This window comes from Pteropus medius, unplaced genomic scaffold (genome assembly GCF_902729225.1).
Source record: "Pteropus medius unplaced genomic scaffold, Ma_sr-lr_union100, whole genome shotgun sequence".
In the NCBI taxonomy this organism is placed as follows: Eukaryota; Metazoa; Chordata; class Mammalia; order Chiroptera; family Pteropodidae; genus Pteropus; species Pteropus medius.
Genome location: NW_024354875.1, coordinates 28,151,667 through 28,171,917, shown reverse-complemented (window position 1 = coordinate 28,171,917; position 20,251 = coordinate 28,151,667). Strand labels below are relative to the sequence as shown.

The 20,251-nt window shown below is 34.6% G+C and overlaps 1 protein-coding gene across 1 annotated transcript in view; it reads left to right on the top strand.

Moving 5' to 3' along the window:
* The first annotated feature begins 14,560 nt into the window (after nucleotides 1-14,560).
* Nucleotides 14,561-20,251, top strand: part of SCN9A (sodium voltage-gated channel alpha subunit 9) — a 124,691-nt gene continuing 119,000 nt past the window's right edge. Inside the window, exon 1 of the mRNA XM_039855322.1 lies at nucleotides 14,561-14,946. The gene's annotated coding sequence lies outside the window, so the exon portion shown is untranslated. The remainder of the gene's footprint in view (nucleotides 14,947-20,251) is intronic.

Below are 20,251 nucleotides of genomic sequence, written 5' to 3'. Positions count from 1 at the left end.
ATAAAACAATGGAATAAAAAGAAAACAAATAGGATAAACAGGGAAAAACTGTCAGGAAAAATTTCAAATACATAAGTAATCACAATAAATTAAATAGATACACCTATTAGAACACAGGTGTTCATATTGTATGGAAAGGGGAAATAATAATGACTTTACAGTGGAGAGACCTGGCAAATACTACTTCAGGCAGATGATGGAGGACAAAGCCAAGTCATGAATCATATTGATAGTATGTACCCTGGATATGATGTGACACAAAACAGATACTTTTACCTCTATGATCTCCCTCCAAAAATCCTATAATACCAGTGTAATCATGAATAAAACATAAGATAAATTCCAATAGAGGGAAAGGGGCGTTCTGCAGAACTGCTGATGAATACTCTTCAAAATTGTCAATGTCTTCAAAAACAAGGAAAGTCTGAGAAACTATCACAGCCAAGAGGCACTTAAGGATACATAAAAAGTAAATGTAATTTATTATCCTGTTTGGAATTTTGGAACAGAAACAGAACATTAGGTAAAAACTAAGGAAATCTGAATAAACTATGAACTTTATTAATAATTATCTATCGATACTAGTTCATTAATTGTAACAAATCTATCCTTTTAAATTAAGATATTCATAATTGTGGAAACTAGGTATGGGGTACGTAGAAACTCTGAACTATCTTATTTTGTCTGTAAGTCTAAAACTGTTCAGAAATTTTTTACTCTTAAATTTAAAAATATTATAAATTTACATATATACGTATACATGACATAATACTGTTAACCTTTGAGCAACATGGGGTTAGGGGGACCCACCTCACACATGAAAATTCGTGTTTAACTTTTAACTCTATAGTCGGCTCTTTGCATCCACAGATTCAACCAACTGCAAATCAAAAACAATATTTTTGATCTGTGATTGGAATTCTGAGGCTGGGAAACTGCAGTTGAAAATACAAATATACTGTTTTCAATTCACAGTTGATTGAGTCCTCGGAGGTAAAATCCAGAAATAGAAAAGATTGACTGTTTTTACTGGAAAAAAAAAATGTATAAGCAGACTTGTGCAATTAAACCTGTGTTGTTCAAGAGTTATGTGTTATGTATTTAGCTCAAGATGCAAAAGTTAAGAGAACAGAGTAAAAACAAGCCTTTCTTAAGTAAATAAAACACGAAAATACACACAAGAATAAAATTAACTCCACAAAATTTATTCTTAAAATATACAGTTTTAAGACTACATACGCAAACGAAATAAATACCAGATATGTATTCCTCAGAAGATAATACACATAAAAGAAAATCATGGAGTAAGACTGAATCTAGAGAAATAGAAGTATAAACAAATGCTAATAAAACAGGGAGTTAAGCAATATATTAGACGATATTAAATATATAATAAGAAGCAGACAAAAAGAGACACTAATGATAAAAGAAAAAACATAAACCTAATAAGGTGGGATTAAAATAGGTAGTGTGCTAAAAGAAACAGCATTATAATAAAAGCTGTATATTCATATAAAATATTTTAACATATTTCTATGAGAAATAGATTATGCAAAAAAGTTGGGATTTAGAAAACTTAAAGAATACTTTTAATGAGTTTGATATAATCTGCACACACATAAAAAATATACAATTTTTTAAGAGCACATGAACATTTACAAAATTAAAATTGCTAACTAAAAATGAGCAAGAACATTATGGAGCCATTTCTAAGAACTATTAAGTTGATTTTAAAAATGGAATAAATGGATAGATATGCTGATGGACAGCCTCAATAATAAAAAGATGTAAATGCTCCTAAAATGAATTCTAATTTATGTATTTTAATATTGTTGGAATTAGGCAAGCTGATTCTAAAATTCACATGGAAAAGGAATTGTCTGAGCACAGCAAAGGCAATTATGAATAAATAAACAAACAAACAAATAAGTCAATCACATTTCTAAATATAAAAAATAGCAACAATTCTTTCCTTTCTTGATTCCTCCCACCCTTCTTCTCCTTCCTTTCTTTTCTTCTTTCACTATTTTTCTTTCCTGTCTAGCTTCTGTCAAATCTTTCTGCTCTCTGTTTTTTCCTCCCTCCCTCTTTTCTTTCCTTTTTACTTATTTATGTAACTTAATCCCATAATGGAAAAGAGCAACTTCAGCCAAGGTATTGAAAACAATGTTCTGATAGTGACTTCTCAGATACTCTCACTACCTTACATTATAATTTCAGGAACACTTTATCTTCAGAAGTAGTCAATACTCTTTGGCTAAGCCATCAAATATATCCAAGTGTTTTTCAGATAGCAAGATGAGTCCTAAATTGGACTCTAGTAAAATTAATGATTTAATAAAATAGTACCAATCAGGGAATTATTATAGGTTAATAATTTAAATTTAATTTTAATATATTTAATTTATATTTAATTTTAATAAATCACAGGATAGCTCACTTTATTAGAGCAATACTAGTCTTACTCTTAATTTTGGTATCGGTTTTCTTTTCACAGAATAAGTGATAGAAATGCTGGGGGCAGCCGATTCTTGGTGGTGTCATTTATTGACCAAATAAGCCACATGCAAATTTTAAGAAAAAATGTTTTAAAAAAATCCATACTGAATACACTAGTGAGTAAAGCGATGAAGCATTTATAAAAGTCATTTTACACAATAATGTTATAAATTCCACTACTACCCTCATGGTGATAAATGACAATAACTAGTAATAGTGGCTATCATTTATTGAATACTTAATATAAGCAAGCACTATTCTAAGCATTTTATTTGTATTGCCTCTTTACAAAAATTTATTGCCTAGGTATTATCCCTATTTTACGGATGACTTTTAGGCTGGTATATGGTAGAGATAAGATTCAAGCCTATGTAATCATACTTTATTATTACACTTCAGTGCTTCTAAGTAAAAGCACATGAAGCTTTTTATTCAGTTTTCTTAAATCAAGAAATATATATATTTGTATAGATATTTATTTGTACCTCATCTTGTTTGGAATGGAGTTAAAGTAACATTCAAAAATATTTATGTGCTAAATTGTATTTATGGTCCCAATTCTTCACTCTTTCCTGTATTCATGCTCTTTGTTATGTGGTGTTACAGTTTATTTTGCTAAAGAGTGAGATAAATTAATTCTCCACCCTCGAATCTCAGCTTGGCCAAATGACTTGCCTTGGCCATTAGAATGTGGCAATGGCATTGGCAGAAAAACAGACACACGGACCCATGGAACTGAATCGAGAGTCCAAGAGTAAATCTATATTTATATGGGCAAATAATTTTCAACAAAAAAGCCAAAAACATACAGTGGAGAAAGGAAAGCTTCTTCAATAAATGGTGCTGGGAAAACTGGAAAGCCACCTGCAAAAGAATGAAACTAAACTGTTGTCTATCACCACACACCAAAATTAACTCAAAATGGATTAAGGACCTGAATATAAGACCTGAAACAATAAAATGCATAGAAGAAAATGTAGGAACGAAACTCAGAACCTTGGACTTAAAGAGGATTTTTTTAAATTGACCTCAAAAGCAAGGGAAGTAAAAGCTAAAATAAATGAATGGGACTACATCAAACTAAAAAGCTTCTGCTCAGCAAAAGAAATCATCAACAAGAAAGAGGCAACCATCTGAATGGGAAAATATATTTGTAAGCAACACCTCCGATAAGGGCCTAATATCCAAAATATATAAAGAACTCATACAACTGAATAACAAAAACAAAACAAAACAAAAAGATCCAATCAAAAAATGGGCAGAGGACCTGAATGGACACTTCTCCCTAGAGGACATACAAATTGCCAAAAAATATTTGAAAAGATGTTCAACATCGCTAGCTATTAGGGAAATGCAAATCAAAACCACAATGAAATACCATTTCACACCTGTTAGAATAGCTATAATCACAGGACAAGTAATAACAAATGTTGAAGAGGATGCAGAGAAATAGGAATCCTCATATACTGCTGGTGGGACTGCAGATTGGTACAGCCACTATGGAAAACAGTATGGAGGTTCCTTAAAAAACTAAGAATTGATCTACCATATGATCCATCAATCTCTCTACTGGATATTTACTCCAAAGACTTGATAACTCATATCCAAAAAGATATTGGCACACCGATGTTCGTAGCAACATTAAGCATGGAGGCCAGGACATGCAAGCAACCAAAGTGTCCTATGATAGATGATTAGCTAAAGAAGCTATGGTACATATATACAATGGAATATTATTCAGCCATAAGAAGAGATGAAATACTGCCATTTGCAACAACATGGACGGACCTTGAAATAATCATATTAAACAAAATAAGCCAGACAGAAAAAGTTGAAAATCACATGATGTTTCTTATATGTGGGATATAAGCCTAAAAGCAACAAATGAACAGGACAAATGAACAGAGACTTATGGACATGGATGATTGACTAGTGGTTACCAGAGGGGAGTGGGGAGGGGAGAAACAGACAGGGAAAAAATTTAAATCATTTCTTCAATTTATAAATAAATATTGCGGAAAAAAAAAAAAAGAAGAATAACAATGTGACAAAAGGCTCTGCATACCAGTTCTGAGCTTAGGCTGAAAAAGAGTACGCATATTGTCTTGTGCCGAAAACATAAAAACATGCCTAGGCTAGCCTACTGGATGATGAGAGATCTGTCCAGTAGAACTGAGCAGTCCAAAATCCTAGTCTGGCTGAACCTACATCAGTCACATTCAGCCACCCTCCAGATGCGTGAGTAAACCCAACCTAGATGAGCAGAGCTACCTATCCAACCCCCAGTAAACTCCTGACTGTGGCAATAAATACTGATTATTGGATGCCAGGGAGATTTTTTTTTGACTGTGTGTCATGTAATATATTATGGCCATAAATAACTGACAGAATATAGAATGTTTCCTTGAGCAAGGCTTTCAGTACTTACTCTATCCCAGACACCATTCTAGGTACTAGGACTATAGTAGTAATGGAAAGAGACAATGTCCTTGCTTTTTGCAGAGATTAAATTCTACAGAGAGACACAAATAAAAAAAAAATATGTGTACAAAACATTTTCAGATAGTGAAAATTGCATGAAGATAATCAAGCTAGATTAGATGGTATAATAGAGACCGATTGGGAAACAGAAGATGTGAGACACGAAGTGTGGAGCCAGAGAAAGGGGACATGCTGATGTGGCGTTATTTTTGAGTTGAGATGAAATTTGGGCTGGTTTTTGACTAATGAGGAGTTAGCCATGCTAACATATGAAGACAAATTATTCTTAGTAGAAGTAATAGCAGTGCTAAGGAAGACTCTAGGCTGGTGTTGTGGTTTGAATTGTGTCCTGTAAAAAGATATGTTCAAGTTCTAAACCCTAGTACCTGTGAATGTGACCTTATTTAGAAATAGGGTCTTTGCAGATGCAATCAAGTTGAAATGATGATATAATGGATTAGGTTAGGCTTATAAGAAAAGGTGCCCTTATAAGAAGAGAAAAATTTGGACACTGCACAGACATACACAGAGAAAACACCACGTGAAGACAGACTGAGTGATGCATTTACAGGCCAAGGACTGCCAAAGATTGTCAGCAACCGCCAGAAGCCAAGAGCAAGTTATGGAGCAAATAGATACTTTCTCAAGAGCCTACAAAAGGAATCAACCCTTCCCAATACCTTGATTTCAGACTTCTGGCCTTTAGAACTGCAAGAGTATAAATTTCTGTTATTTTATGGCAACCAGTTTGTGGTAATTTGTCAGAGCAGCCATAGGAAAAAAATACAGCTCAGAAAAAAATTGGTGGATTCTAAAACCTGATGGAAGACTCATAAGCTTGACTGTGGTGAGAGAGAGAGAATGTGTTGAAGATGAAGCAAAAGAGACAGGTAGGGGCCCCACCATTTAGGGATTTAAAGATTTTAATTATCTTAATATGCTATTTTATTTCCAATTTCCATATCTGCTCATCTGCTTGATAAAATATCTTACCACTATGAACTCCACATTCACTTGTCTACTTATTATTCTTTATTATTTCATTCATTTATTTAATATTTGAGTTTCTTATCTTTATGAGGTATCCTTTCACATTAAATTATAGTAATAAACAAAATAGGCATATTCCCATTTTTCACAGAGCTTTGCTTTAGCAGACTAGGCTGAAAAATAATTAGACAATTAATTATAATTGTGTCAAGCGATGATGAAAGAAAAGTTCAAAGCATATGGCAGGAAAAAACTGACCCAGTCTTAGTAGTTGAGATTTGAGTTCGAACTGAGAAATAATGGATAAAAAGAGTTAGTTAGAATTAGTGGTTTCCTTCCAATCAGAGAAAGCTGCTCTGCCAAAGGCCATTGAAATGAAAAGGAGTACTTCGTGTTCCAAAAATTTATAAACAACTGCCTCTCTTTTCTCTCTCTCCCTCTCTTTCTCTGTCTTTTCCTCTCTCCTTCTCTTCCCCCTTCCTTTGGTTGTTGATTTCTGGTCCCACTCAAAACAGGTGGTAGAGCATCAATTATTATTTGTTTAGAAAGTTTGTTTTTTAAGATAATCTCCATTATCCCTATTTGTTAAACAGGAATAATAAAAATTCCTACCCCATAGATTGCAATGAGGATTTAATACAATTGTGTACCAATGCCTGACATGTCACGAACACTCAAAACTTAGCTGTCTATTGCTCTATTTGTTTAGGTATTTATCATTGAGCATTAACTATGTGTTTTATGTGCCAAGCCCAGTTAAGGTTTTTATATTTATATATGGGCTTATGTAATCTTCACAGACACTAAACATATTTGTTTAACTTTGTTTAAATATAAGAATTTTGAACTTAAATGTAGGGAAGAAACAAGATAAGATAGCATTATTCTACAACTCATTACTAGTGATACTAGAAAGTTAAATCATTGGGAAAAAGGATAGAAAGCAATGTGATTGATAAAAGAATGTTATAGGAAATAAATAATGACATAAGTCAGTCAAAATGGAGTCATTATGTTCTTAATTCCTGAGAACTACAATGTCCTTGCCAATCCAGCTTGATAATACAGATCATTTTTCAAATATGTATAATATGGGAGACTTCCAAAAACCTGTAGGGTAGATCATTAAAAGCTACAATTAGCCAGTAGCCTTCATTTCAGCCTACTGTCGCCATCCTCTTCCTTTTCTAATTCCCATGAGGCTGATGTTATGATAACATCTCCTAATGTGGGCTGATGGCCTAAGAGTTTAGGATAGCAAACGTAACAATTTGGTCTCAATTTTATCATTCACTGAGGATCTGATTCAAATATATATTTTGAGGGGAAGAATGTCCATAAATCAGAAGTATATATGGATGGTTGACTCTTCAGACAATATCCTCTTTCTTTCAACAATGTTATTGAAGCACAGCATGTAATAAATTCTCTGATAAATACAATGGATCGAAGATAGTATTTTCAACAATTAGTGCAGGAACAACTGAACATTCACATGCAAAACAAAATGAATGTAGACAGAGGTCTTATATCCGTCACAAAAATTAACTCAAAATGGATCACAGACCTAAACGTAAAATGCAAAACTATAAAACTCCTAGAAGATAACATAGGAGAAATCCTAGATGACTTTGGATATAGTGATGATGTTTTAGATGAAAGTAAAAACTTCTCTGTGAAAGACAATGTCAAGAGAATTAGAAGGTAAGCCACAGATTGGGAGAAAATATTTGCAAAACACACATCCAATGAAAGACTGCTATCCAAAATATACAAAGAATTCTTCAAACTCAATATAAGAAAACAAAAAACCCTATTGAAAAATGATCCAAAGACCTTAATAGATACCTCAAATATACATAAAGAGATATATGGATGACAAATAAGCACATGAAAAGATGCTCTACATAATATCTGATCAGAAAAACACAAACTGAAATGATTAGACACCCCCACACATCTATTAGAATGACCAAAATCTGGAACATTGGCAACATTAAAACATTAAATGCTGATGAGGATGTAGAACAACATAAACTCTCATACATTGCTGGTGGGAATGTAAAATGTTACAGCCCCTTTGGAAGACAGCTCAGCAATTTCTTACAAAAGTAAATATACTCTTAGCATACAACCCAGCAATTCCAATATGTGATATTCACCGAAAAGAGTTAGAAACTTATGTCCATACAAAAACTGCACACAGATATTTATCATAGCTTTATTCATAATTGCCTCAAACTTGGAAGCAACCAAGATGTCCTTCAGTGATGAATATGTGGGTAGATAAAATGTGGTACGTCCAGACAATGGAATATTATTCAGCATTAAACAAAATGAGCTATCAAGCCATGAAAAAAATATGAGGAAACTTAAATGCGTATTAACCAAGTAAAAGAAGCCAATCTGAAAAGCTACATACTGTATGCTTCCAATTATATGATATTCTAGAATAGCAAAACTATGGAGATGATAATGATTAATGGTTGCTGGTGTGGAGAAGGGAGGAGAAAGATGAATAAGCCAAGCATAGATGTTTAGGGCAGTGAAAGTACTCTGCATGATATTATATTAATGAACATATGTCATTATATATTTATCCAAAACCATAGACTATACAATACCAAGAGAGGACTCTAAGATAAACTATGGACTTTGGGTGATTATGATGTGTCAATATAGGTTTATCCTTGGGTAAAAAAAAAAAAAAAGTATCATTCTGGTGAGTGATGTTAGTAATGAAGAACGCTATGCATATGTGGGGGGCAGGGAACATATGAGAAATCTCTATACCTCCCTCTCAATTTTGTTTTCAGTCTGAAACTGTCCTAAAAAAAGTGTCAGTGTCAAAAAAGAAAGAAGTTTTTAGATTACTTTCTAAGACATTAGACTTATTTTAAACACCAGGTGGCAGTAGATGCAGCATTTACCAAAAATGAATTAGGGAGGAGGAAACCGATTTTGAACTTTAGATATGCAAATTAATAGTATATACAGTGTCCTTTGTGTGCACTAGAATTCGTACTGGGGTACCTCGGAAAGAAGCAGTCATAACAGTGAAATAAAGATAACTTCATATTTTTGTCTATAGCTGCTACTCAGTTAAGCCTCATTTGATTATTTTTCTCTTAACTTGTATCAAAAGACGTTAATCAGCCATTTTGGCAACACCTTCCAAAAGTGGCTGACATAGAGAAAATATGAATACATGTTGCTCACAAACAACAATTCCATGGTAGAAAATGTTTTAATGAAAGAATATAGTATCTAAATTTGACCAGAAATTGTACATATTCATATAAAAGAAACAAACCTAAAAGATTAATGAAGAAAGACCTTAAAAATAATTTAGCAAAAATGTTCCCATTTGTGGAAAGAAAATGAAATACACAGAAATTAGGAGACATGCCCAATGACAGGCACAGTAGAAACAAGTAGTTCAGGAAATGGCTTCTGTACTCTTTCCACAATACCAAGATGAGATTTAACTTCTCTGACATGTTTGATTTCAGTCAACAGGTTTATCTGTGAATAAACAAACAACTGAGAGTTTTGCTTACTTTATGTTTATATTGTTCTACGCTTACCAAATTTTATTTTCAACACATAATCATAATGTAGCCTGGCCAATATTTTCTAAATGCATATATTGTCTTTATGAGACACAGAATAGTCACTTTCCTATAAAGGTGCTTGGTACTGAATTAAGCACGCAGGCTCCAAAACCTGATTACTTAGTCAGATACCTTGGTTCTTCTACATACTAGCTGGGTGGCCTTGGGCAAGTTATTTAATCTTTCATATTTAAGTTTTATTACCTGCAAAAATGAGATGATAATATTATCTACCTCCAAGAATTATAGTATGGATTAAATAAATTAAACAAGTAAATTTTTAAAAATAATACCTAGTACATATTAAAACTTCAACAAGTGTTATTAATCTCATTGGCAAGGGCCAAAATAATTACAAGAGTTTAACCTAACTACTTTTCTGAATTTTTTTTAAAAAAACATACTAACCATTTTTTAAAAATGTAGTATTATTTACCATTCAACCTGTCATTACTGCATTTCACTTAATAATGCATTCTCAGAATACTGACTTTTTTTTTGATAGTTAGTTAATTCAGATATTACTAAATTAGGCCTCAGATTCAAAATTTACCATCTCTTATTTATCTCTATACAAATACATCCTATTTTAAAGAAATTCAACATCTTTCTTTCCTATTTTTTTTGTATCTTTCCCTACCACTACAAAAATTTGAGTGTATCCACTAAATTGCTTAAAAAAACAAGGTAAAATTTTTTTAATTTTTCAAAAAAAGCTCCATAATATTGGTAATCTGATCATTTGAAAATCTGGGATTTCAAAAATAAACCTCACTGATTATTAATTACATGATTTAAAAAATGTAGGTTGGGAAATACTTGAATAACAACCTTAGTACTTAGAATGTAGGGTTCTTTAAACAGCAAACAAGTCCTAAGGAGTACATCCAAGACCCTTTGCGCTCCTCCCCAGCCTTTGATCCACAAACTAGGAACATTTATACCATTGTTTCTTTTTTCTCAATCGTTCCATCACCATCTTTGCTTTAATGGCTACTACTCTGACAAAACTCAGTTATTACCTCATCCTAGACGACCCATTCAAATTTGTCAACATTCAACTTTTTACAGCAGTCAAAAGAACAACAGAAAAGTCTGTATTTCCAAATTGTATTTCATGTCATATAATGGAAGTTTCAATTTAGTAGCGATGCTAGAGTTAATACATTTAAATAGCTGTTATCCCCTTTAAAGTAGAAGTTTGGGAAGTTACATCTTGATTTCACTAGTGATAACCGCTGAAACATTTTTAAATTTCTCTTTTGAAACTATCTTCCGGACCTGTTTTTTATATCATTAATGGAAGGAAATTTCTGATTCTTAAGAGTAAACTTAATAAATATAGTATAAAAATAATATTTAGGTAAATATAAGAATACTTATAATGTTAAGGATAATCACAGCTCCCTATGAATTATTATAACTGTAAAAAATTATTGCATTAATATTTTATCATTTCAATAATGATGATATATTTACTTAAACAGGCAAAAAAAGTCTAAAATAATAGCGATCAGTCTGTTAAAACATGTGTACATGAAGTTGGGGATTACAGGGGTTATTAATTTTCTATTTTGCTTATACACACATATTCCTTAAATACTCTCCTGAGTATTGTGTTTATATATGGTGAATTTTTATTTTTTGATATCATATTTTTCATATCTTGAAGTTCCACTGTTTTTATATCTTCTATTTCTCTCTTCATCATGTTCAGATTTTTCTCTACTATTGAATATACAAAGCACACTGATAGTATGGAATCTAATGTCCTAATCAGTTAATTTCATCATCTTTCCCATTTCTGGGCCTGTTTCTGATGATTGACTTTTCTACTAGCTAGAGCTCATTTTTTCTTTTTTTTTTTGCATGTCCGATCATTTGTTAAACTAGATGTTAGTCAGTTTTAATTTTATATTATTATTAGGACCTTTAGAAAGTGTTGGATTTTATTTCGGCTAGTACTAAAGCAAGTTAAAACCAGTTGGGTCCTTTTAAGTCTTGCATTAAGCTTTGTCAGGGTAAATCTAGAGGAACTTTAATTTAAAGCTTTTTTAGCCTCATTACTAAGATAACACCCTTTGAAGGATTACCCAATATCTCACATGAGATGAGATCCGTTCACTTTGGCTGGAGAGAGCACAAATTATTTCTAAACCCTGCGTGAGATTCAGGGATGTTTTTTGGTTTTAGCTTTTTGTTTGTTTGTTTGTTTTATTGCTGCTTTCTATTAGTTATTTCCCTGGCCTTAGGTATTTTTTATTTAACTTATTGTCTTCATATTACTGTCTATTTATCTCTCCTCCTGAAAATTATATAATTTTGAACACAGGAGCGGCAATTATGGAAAATATAGAAGTGTGAATTTCCATAGTACCACAAAGTAAAATAAAATTCTTTGTTACTCTTCTGGTTTTGAAGTATAATATCAGTCCCAATATATAAACATTTCTACTTTTTTCTACCCAAATTATAGACCATCATTTGTGAATAGTCTTAAGAATTTATTGGTGGTTGGCTAGTACAATCAGGTATCTTCTCTGCCTCCCATAATTAAAACCTACCATTTAGTCTTCTCAATGGCACTGCCTACTTATGTCTACATGTGACACCATCACTTAGTGTTTGGTGAACTAACAGAGGTGTTTAATATAATATTCAAAAAGAGACTCAGTGAGTCTTCTAGATTTAAAGAGTCAAAAATCTCAGAGCTTCCAAAAGACCAATAAAAAGCATAAACTAAAAATAATGGATTACAAAATGCTTGAGAGATTAACAATGGTACATAAAATAAATAGATGGAAGATAATAGTTGAGGATGAAAGAGCAGTAGAAAAATAATAAACACACATCATGCTTTACCAATGAGCTTATAGGCTTTGGTATACCACAGATAGACCTAGGAGGTTTTATTTTTGAAACTCCTAACAAAAACCTAGGTATATTGAGAATAGTATGTACTTGTGAATGGACATTTAGAGTGGAAAATTTTACATAATATATAACATACATACACATATTTATATAAAATAAACATACACTCATTGGCAAAGAATGGTATATATTATTTTCTTAGTGGTAGGAGAAAAGGGACAAAAAATTCCTTCCCTATCACAGAGATGAAAAGTAATTTATTGTTCATTATTAAGAATTGCTACGCTTCATTTAACCAATGGATCACTCATCCCAATATCTTGTCACTATCCCAAGCGATGTTTTCTGGGTACTATAGTCTCTAACCACCAAAGGTGACCCTAAACTTCCTATAATAATTCCATATAGTGCTATTACTTATCAGTTCATCACTTATCAGTTCATCTCGGATCTATTTTTGCTTTAATTTCGCATCATTTCTAAGCATAACGAATCCAGTAATTTGTTCTTGATTAGCTTTGAGTATTTTGGAATTTGTCGATCAAATCTATTAATCATATTAATAAATTTTACAATTTTAGAGACATTGGTCATTTTCAGCTGTCTAAATCAGCTAGTCTTTCTGTTCTAATTTATTCTCTTAAGGAAAAAATAACATGGATTTGAAATCCTGTGGGTTCTAACTATTCTGAGTGTCATATAAATCATTCCTTGGTAGAAAAGAGCAGATATAAGAGAGTTATAAGAGAAAAAGTTGACTGAGCTAATTTTAATTCTTAGTGACTGTGCATGAGACAATTTAGTTGAAGGGGGACTTGAAGGTGGCCGGAAAATAAAGTGATATTTATTGCATTAGTCAAAAGGGCTGTCAGTTAAACTCTTCTTATGTCTGCAACCATCAAGGATGAGGTTACCTGTCATTGAGCATTATCCCCAAGTGAACAAGTTCACCCTTCAGTGGAGAGACTCAAAAACTGAGTTTCCTTCCTTCAATAGGACGTCTTACATGTCAAGAATGTAAGGTCTAAAGCCCCAGGGGAAAACCTCAGAAGCTCAATAAGCAGCAGGAAAGGCAAACCCTGAAGCTTAAAATCCTGTGTGTTTACCACTAAGTATCAGTCCGCAACAGAAGATGTGGAAGCAAATAATGCTATAGCTGCAAATAACCACCACTCATGTTTATACTGCAAAGTGATCTGCCCCTTTTTAAGGCCTGAATCCAGAAATCCACTCTGCCCATTTGTAATCCTTTTCTATTTTCCCTTGGTGGAAATTTCCTGTTTCTCTTTGAGAAAGATAATTCAATCCTGTTTTCATTTCTCTTCCTCCCAGAAGGCTGCTGCTGAGAAAACACACACACACACACACACACACACACACACACACACACACGTGGATTTATAAAAATTTCTTTTCACAGTCGCTCCTGCCCAGTTCCGAAACTCACAACCCTTACGACTGATGGTGTATCCGAACGAGTCCCTGGTCTGACAAAGCAGCCTCTATCCCACATCTCCCTCTCCACCCACGACAACCTCTGACTTCTCCACCTTAGACAAAAAATGTTTTCTTTGACTGCCTAATAGACTCGGCAACCCTATCGACCTGTTATAAAAAAGAAAACTAGCAGCCTAGACTAGGTCTTGAGCGCCAAGGCCCGTCTCCGTGGGCAAAGCCCTAGGGAAGGAACCGATACCCAGTCGCGAATCCTCAGAGCCCAGGAGGCATTGGCCCAGCCTTTGCCATTGGTCCCCATTTCCTCTGCCCAGAGTCTTCTCCGGCTTTCCACCAAGCCACACAAGTGACTTCTCGGAAACGTTAGCAGATTCTGCTGAGCAGGAAGGGAGGAAGGGGTGGGGGTGAGGTAGAGGGAAGGTCTTCTGGCTGCTGAACACAACATTAACATTGCGCGCGCACACACCACACACACACACATCACACACACGCCCCACCCAATGGGGTAGCCATAGTTGAGGTCGCGAACCCTCCTCTGCCTTCTATTTAGCACACAGTAGAGAGGCTGCAGCAGCACCGCCACCGCGCCGCAAATTCGGTCCGCGCCCTGCCTTGCTGGCGGGAGCGGACGGCTGGGAAGCCCAGAGGGCGCGGACGGGGAGGGGCGGGAGGAGTGGAAGGAGAAGCTGCGGCGCCAGGGCCCGCGGAGGGGCGGGGCTGCCACCCGCCTGGGCGCGCCCCGCAAGGAGGGGCGCACTGTTGGAGCCGGCCCTCGCCTGCGCTTCCACGGCGAGCGTCTGCTTTCCAATTCTTGGGCTCGGCTGTCCGGGGCTGGGCTAGCTTGGGTACCAGCAGCTGGTTGTGGCTGCCACCCGCTGAGCAACAGGAGACTAAAGGAAGGGAGAAGCAGCTGCAGAGAGAACGCCCGGGGAGAGAGACTGGAGCGAGGAAGGGTCCCTTAAGCTCTTGCCCTTTCCCGGGGCCAGATTCTGCGGGTGCACTGGGTGGGCATGACCGGCGGGCAAGGTTGCAAGTAAGTGGCTTTTCTCTTGCTTCTCTGGTGTGGTGGGTAGGGAAGCCACCGTTCTCTCGCCAGCACTCGCCTCAACCGCCACACCCACCTGTATCCTTATTCGCATCCTTAGGCTTTGGCCACCCCGCGTTACGCCACCTGGAGAAGTAGAGGGAGGGAAGCTGAGTGGTGGGTGGGTGGGGGAGTGGTCAAAGCAATTGGGGCAAGAATAACTGGCTGGGGAGGCAGTTGTTTCCATTTCAAGGCCTTTCCTTTACAGCTGTACTTGATGGTGTGCTATTATTTCTTTCTGTCGATGTTAGCGGAGTTGTTGAATGGGTTTCAGTTTCAGGGGCAGGTCGCATTTTTTTGCGAGAAAAAAAAAAATCTCGTGTTATATTTCCTGTCTGCAAAGGTGAGCGTGCAGAAGAACCAGGAGCTGATCCTACCTGTGAGGACAGCGCAGAAGCGCCACACCCCTTCGGAGCACACAAACACAAATAATTGACAAGACTGTTTAGCCCCATTTCTAGACGCAGTTATATGTTTTTAAAACGAGTGTTTTTAGTGAAATTCAGATAAGATTCAGAATCATTTGAACTTTTTATCCACTTCAACTGAAACTCATTTACTTTTAGAAAAAAGTAGGTACTTATTTATTTGTATTAAAGATAATTAAAAGACGAAAGTAAGATTACCAAACTAGAAAATTTAATGCCAACTTTGTGATTATAGCAAACATTTAACTTATTATTTTAGTTTCTTTTTAAAATTTCAATTGCAGCATTCATAGCAATTTATATCTCCTCTGAAGCTGAGCAATTTTAATGTGAGAGACGCTTAGGGGAGTTTTTAAAAAGCTCACTTCAATAAGATAAAGAACAAATCCACATGAGCTTTTAAAAGAATGATGGATTTCCAATTGCTGAGTTGTCAGTGTTGGGAGGTTCAGTTCTTTTCAGAAACATAACTGATGTTCTTTTCTATTTCTCCTTCCCTGTGTGCTATATTTTTATGATTTTTGCTTTAAATATATAATCATGATTTTTGATTTCATAAAACCTATCTATATAATCTGCAAACTAAATCCAGTTATTGAATAGTCTATTTTATTGAAAAGTCTTTGAAATCTTTTTTCATTATTTTAAAAAGTTTAAACTAGAATTTACTGACTTAGAAACTATGATAAGTATGATTTTTTAAAAAATACATTTTTTGAAAGTCTTATCTGATCTCTATGTATGGAATTATCATGATTGTTAGAATACTGCTTATTCACAACAAAGTGCTAGACAAAATACGGCATTTGATGAAATGGAGGAAGTGCCTTCTATTTAGGCAACTGATAATAGATTTTTTTAAACTTAAGTTTCTGCATTTCATCGATGTTTAAAATATCTGTTGAAGTTTCCCTTTCGAAAGTGAACCATTGTGAAGTCATGGGATGCAGTGGCATATTTTTGCAGAGGCTAGATATACAATATGCCATGATCCCTATGGTGCAGGGCCGGGCCCACTGGGTACTTAATACATCTACAGAAGAAAGATGATTCAGGGCTGGCTCTCTGCCAAGAGCATCCTGGTGCCTTCTTGTGTCTCCTAGGATCCGGAGATAATCATGGGAGCACTCCTGTGGTAGTGCTTGTGTTTTTGCTACCTGTGGTAGAGATGAGTTTTGGCAGCAAAGATAAAGAAATTCAGAGGTGAAATCAGAGAAGTCCTTTTCACCTTATTTAATATGACCAACCCACTTTTTCTGTGGCAAGGAAAAAAATAGTATTTTACTTAATTTTGCATGAATAATGAAAACTAATCTATAATATCTACTCATATTAGATATGAGAAAAAGTGTCAAGTGTTGGAAGGATTTATATGATATTTTTCTAACCTTGTAAAGGAGCTTAATGTTTATTAATATGAGTGGTCATTCTAAATGTTATAATGGTAATGACTCCATCATTTAAATAAATGGCATCGCCATCCTCCAGGTGTTGATTACTCTTTCTTCTCATGATGGCTTTTCATGCCTAACCAGTCTATATTCAGATCTATCAATCTTATTGCCCAAATGCACTTCTATTTAATTACACTGTTCAGATGTACCTTTTCCACCCTGTTTTCTATATCTATACTACCACCAAATTAGTTCAGGCCATCATCATAATTTACCTGGATTCCTGATGCAGCCTTCATATTAGTCTCTCTAATTCCATAGTTTGCTCCTCTATAGGCCACTCTTCATAATAAAGAATCATGCCCCTTCCTAAAAATATTCATTGGCTCATGACTGCATAGAAAAAGGAATAAATGCAGAACATAGAAACTGATCGGCAGCAAATTCTTTCTGTTAAGATACAGTTAACTCTCTGATCTGGGAACCCACCTCATTTATAAGCTTCAGCCACACTAATGTTTTAGTATCTGGAAGTTGTGGGTTAATTTCACTCCCTAAGGTCTTTTCAAGTGCTGTTTCCAGTGCCTGGACTATTCCTTCCACTCTGAATGTTTAGCTCCTTCTCAAACTTTAAATCAGCTCAGAGATCGTTCTTGGTCACCTTGTCAAAAGTGGTTTGTCACCTTTTGGTCTGTATCTTGGTACTTTGTTTCCTTCACAATGCTTATTAAATTGCATGCAGGTATTTTGTGGATTTTTTGTATCAAATGGTCCAAAGGAACAGAGAGAAAGTCTGTATTCTTGACTCAGCTTCCAGAATAGTCCCTGGCATTGAGGTAGCTTGAAGGGGTGGGGGAAGGAAGTGTTCCTAGATATTTATGTAAATTATAAAGTGCAAAGATACGACTTAATTTACAATAGGGCACATCAATCCAGTAAATTTTTGCATTTTATGATTCTATTTCTTTTTTATTTGTTGAGTATCTGCTACATTTACAACCCTGTACTATGATTTCGAGGAGGGAAAATTAAAATATACTGATATGTATTCCCATTTCCAGCAGTTATTAGGCAGTAATGTCTTTAAAAATAAGTAGATTAAAATATATTCTTAAGAAAGCAATGGCCAGAACTGGGTTAAAATATATCTAAAGAAAATCGGAGTACCTAAGCTAATATGACTTTAATATAAATGACTCCCAATATACAATGATGACCTTATTAGGTTTAAATCTGTATCTTTTACTAAGAATTTAGGTTCACTCAGCAATCATAAATGTAAAATATTATTTTTTTAATGAATGTGGGTACTTGAGTGAGCTTAGTTGATATAAATATGGTCAAATGAGGCTATCGATCCAGTGTTCACATGATCCAAGTTGGTGTTTACTCTAGGTTCGAGGGGCAATTTGTCTCACAGATCCATGGTGTTCACCAAGAAAGGCTCCGGGAGACATTGTGGGCTAATCCATGAAGGTCCATCACTATTATTGCAGGCCGGGAGAGAGGCTTCAGAATTCATACTGGTTAATGATAGTGTTATATTTACACACACACACACACACACGTGCACACGCACACACCCTGTGTGGCGATAAGTCCCCTCATTTTTTTTTTTGAGACTGGACCTAAAGATATTAACCAAACAAGTAGTTTTGCTATTAACATTTGGTTGAAAATTTAGCTTTCAGTTGGGTGACCAGCTTTGATTATTTTTTTTCTTTTTGGTAAAGAATTTGGCAATTATGTTTCTTCTTGAAAGACTAAACTATTTCATGAATTGTCACCAGGGATTTTGTTAAATTTGCTATTAAGGTGGCATATTGTGGTTGTTGTAATGCATTGGAATGCATTTGTGTACTAATTGAAGATGGCCCTCTGTTTTACATGTGACAAATTAGCTAATTTATTCTTACACAGGGGTATTATGACTTCCCTCTTCAGAATTCTGCAGGGTTAGATTACTATGTAAGATGGCAAGGTCATAATAAAGGATATTATAAATAAGATTCTATAAAAATAATTTTCATATGAAAACTTATGGGAAATCATTCACGGAATGTGGGTAGTCTACTTTTGTGGAATATGATAGAACAGTTTTGGTGTCTTGCCATCCTGCAAAATGAAATTTCTTCATTAAAGGCTTAACTTACTCCTCTGTCACTGTATAGCTGGAAGGAAATGGCTTTCGGCAACAGGGAAAGCCCCAGAACTTAGCTGCTTAAGGTACAATGAAGTTTGGAAAAATGAAACCTGGATGGTGAGGAAAAATGCCAGACCATGATAAAGAGGGAAAGGGGGAGGGAATGCATCGAACAGTGCCAATAACATAATCTGCCACAGACAAATTTGAGTTGACATTATATAGAGAGTTGAATTATTTAATATCTTTTTACCTCTGAGAAAGAAGTTCATCTTTTCTCTTTAAAATCACAATTGTATCTTAAGTGAAAACATGCTATTATTGCTTCTTTTCTATAGGAAATTGAATACATTTGGATTTTTAAAGTGATGTAATAGGGAGCCAAAATGCCATATATTATTATTGAAATATACCATTACTTTAATTGTAATTTCGTTGCTATTCATTTTATGATTTCCTTTTGTTGTGTCAGGTGTTTGAGAGATTGCTATTATTGATCATAAATTTCTTTAAAATGTCTCCTTGGATTTTTTAGAAAGCTTACTGAGTCATTTATCAAAATAAGAGAAAACTCTAATTGCACCTATGATTATTCACTTGGAAATTTATAGGGAGTAAGTACATTTCCATTGTCATTAACCTGCTATCTCTGTCCTTCAATGAATGCCTTTTTTCTTTCCTTTTATTTTTCTCTTCTTTTCTTCTACATTTCATCTTCTGCACATTTGATATGTATGCAATACAAATTTTACTCAACTATTAGGTCAAACTATTAATGTAAATAATTGGAAAATTGAGCCTCCGAATAAGAATTAATAAGATTAGACAGGTGCCTTAAAATGTAAGCACAAAAACTTTTCTGTTAGAGATTTTCAGTGAAATTTTCTGTGTGTTATATGCCAAACTAGACTTTGTATGTTTTCTGATTATTTTTTAAAAACACTGGAGATTTGATTGTCAACTGTACTAAGTTGCTCATAAAATGTGTATCTTAGAATGTAATGTATTTAGTTTTAAATATGTCATCTTCTCGAAGACCTATAATTTAGAAAAATTTAAAAAATAAGTAAGTGTAGATACTTAAATCCATACAGAAAAGTAGAACATGGGAAAATGAAAGAAATGTTACATAATAATGAGATGTCCTTTATATATTGACTTAAACTCCACAAAATAATAATTATTTCAAGTCCAATCAATAGTGCTTTTTTTAGGACCTAGGGTAGAAATAATTTATTAACTGTACATATATTTTGAATATAATAAATAGAATATTTATTGGTAAGTTA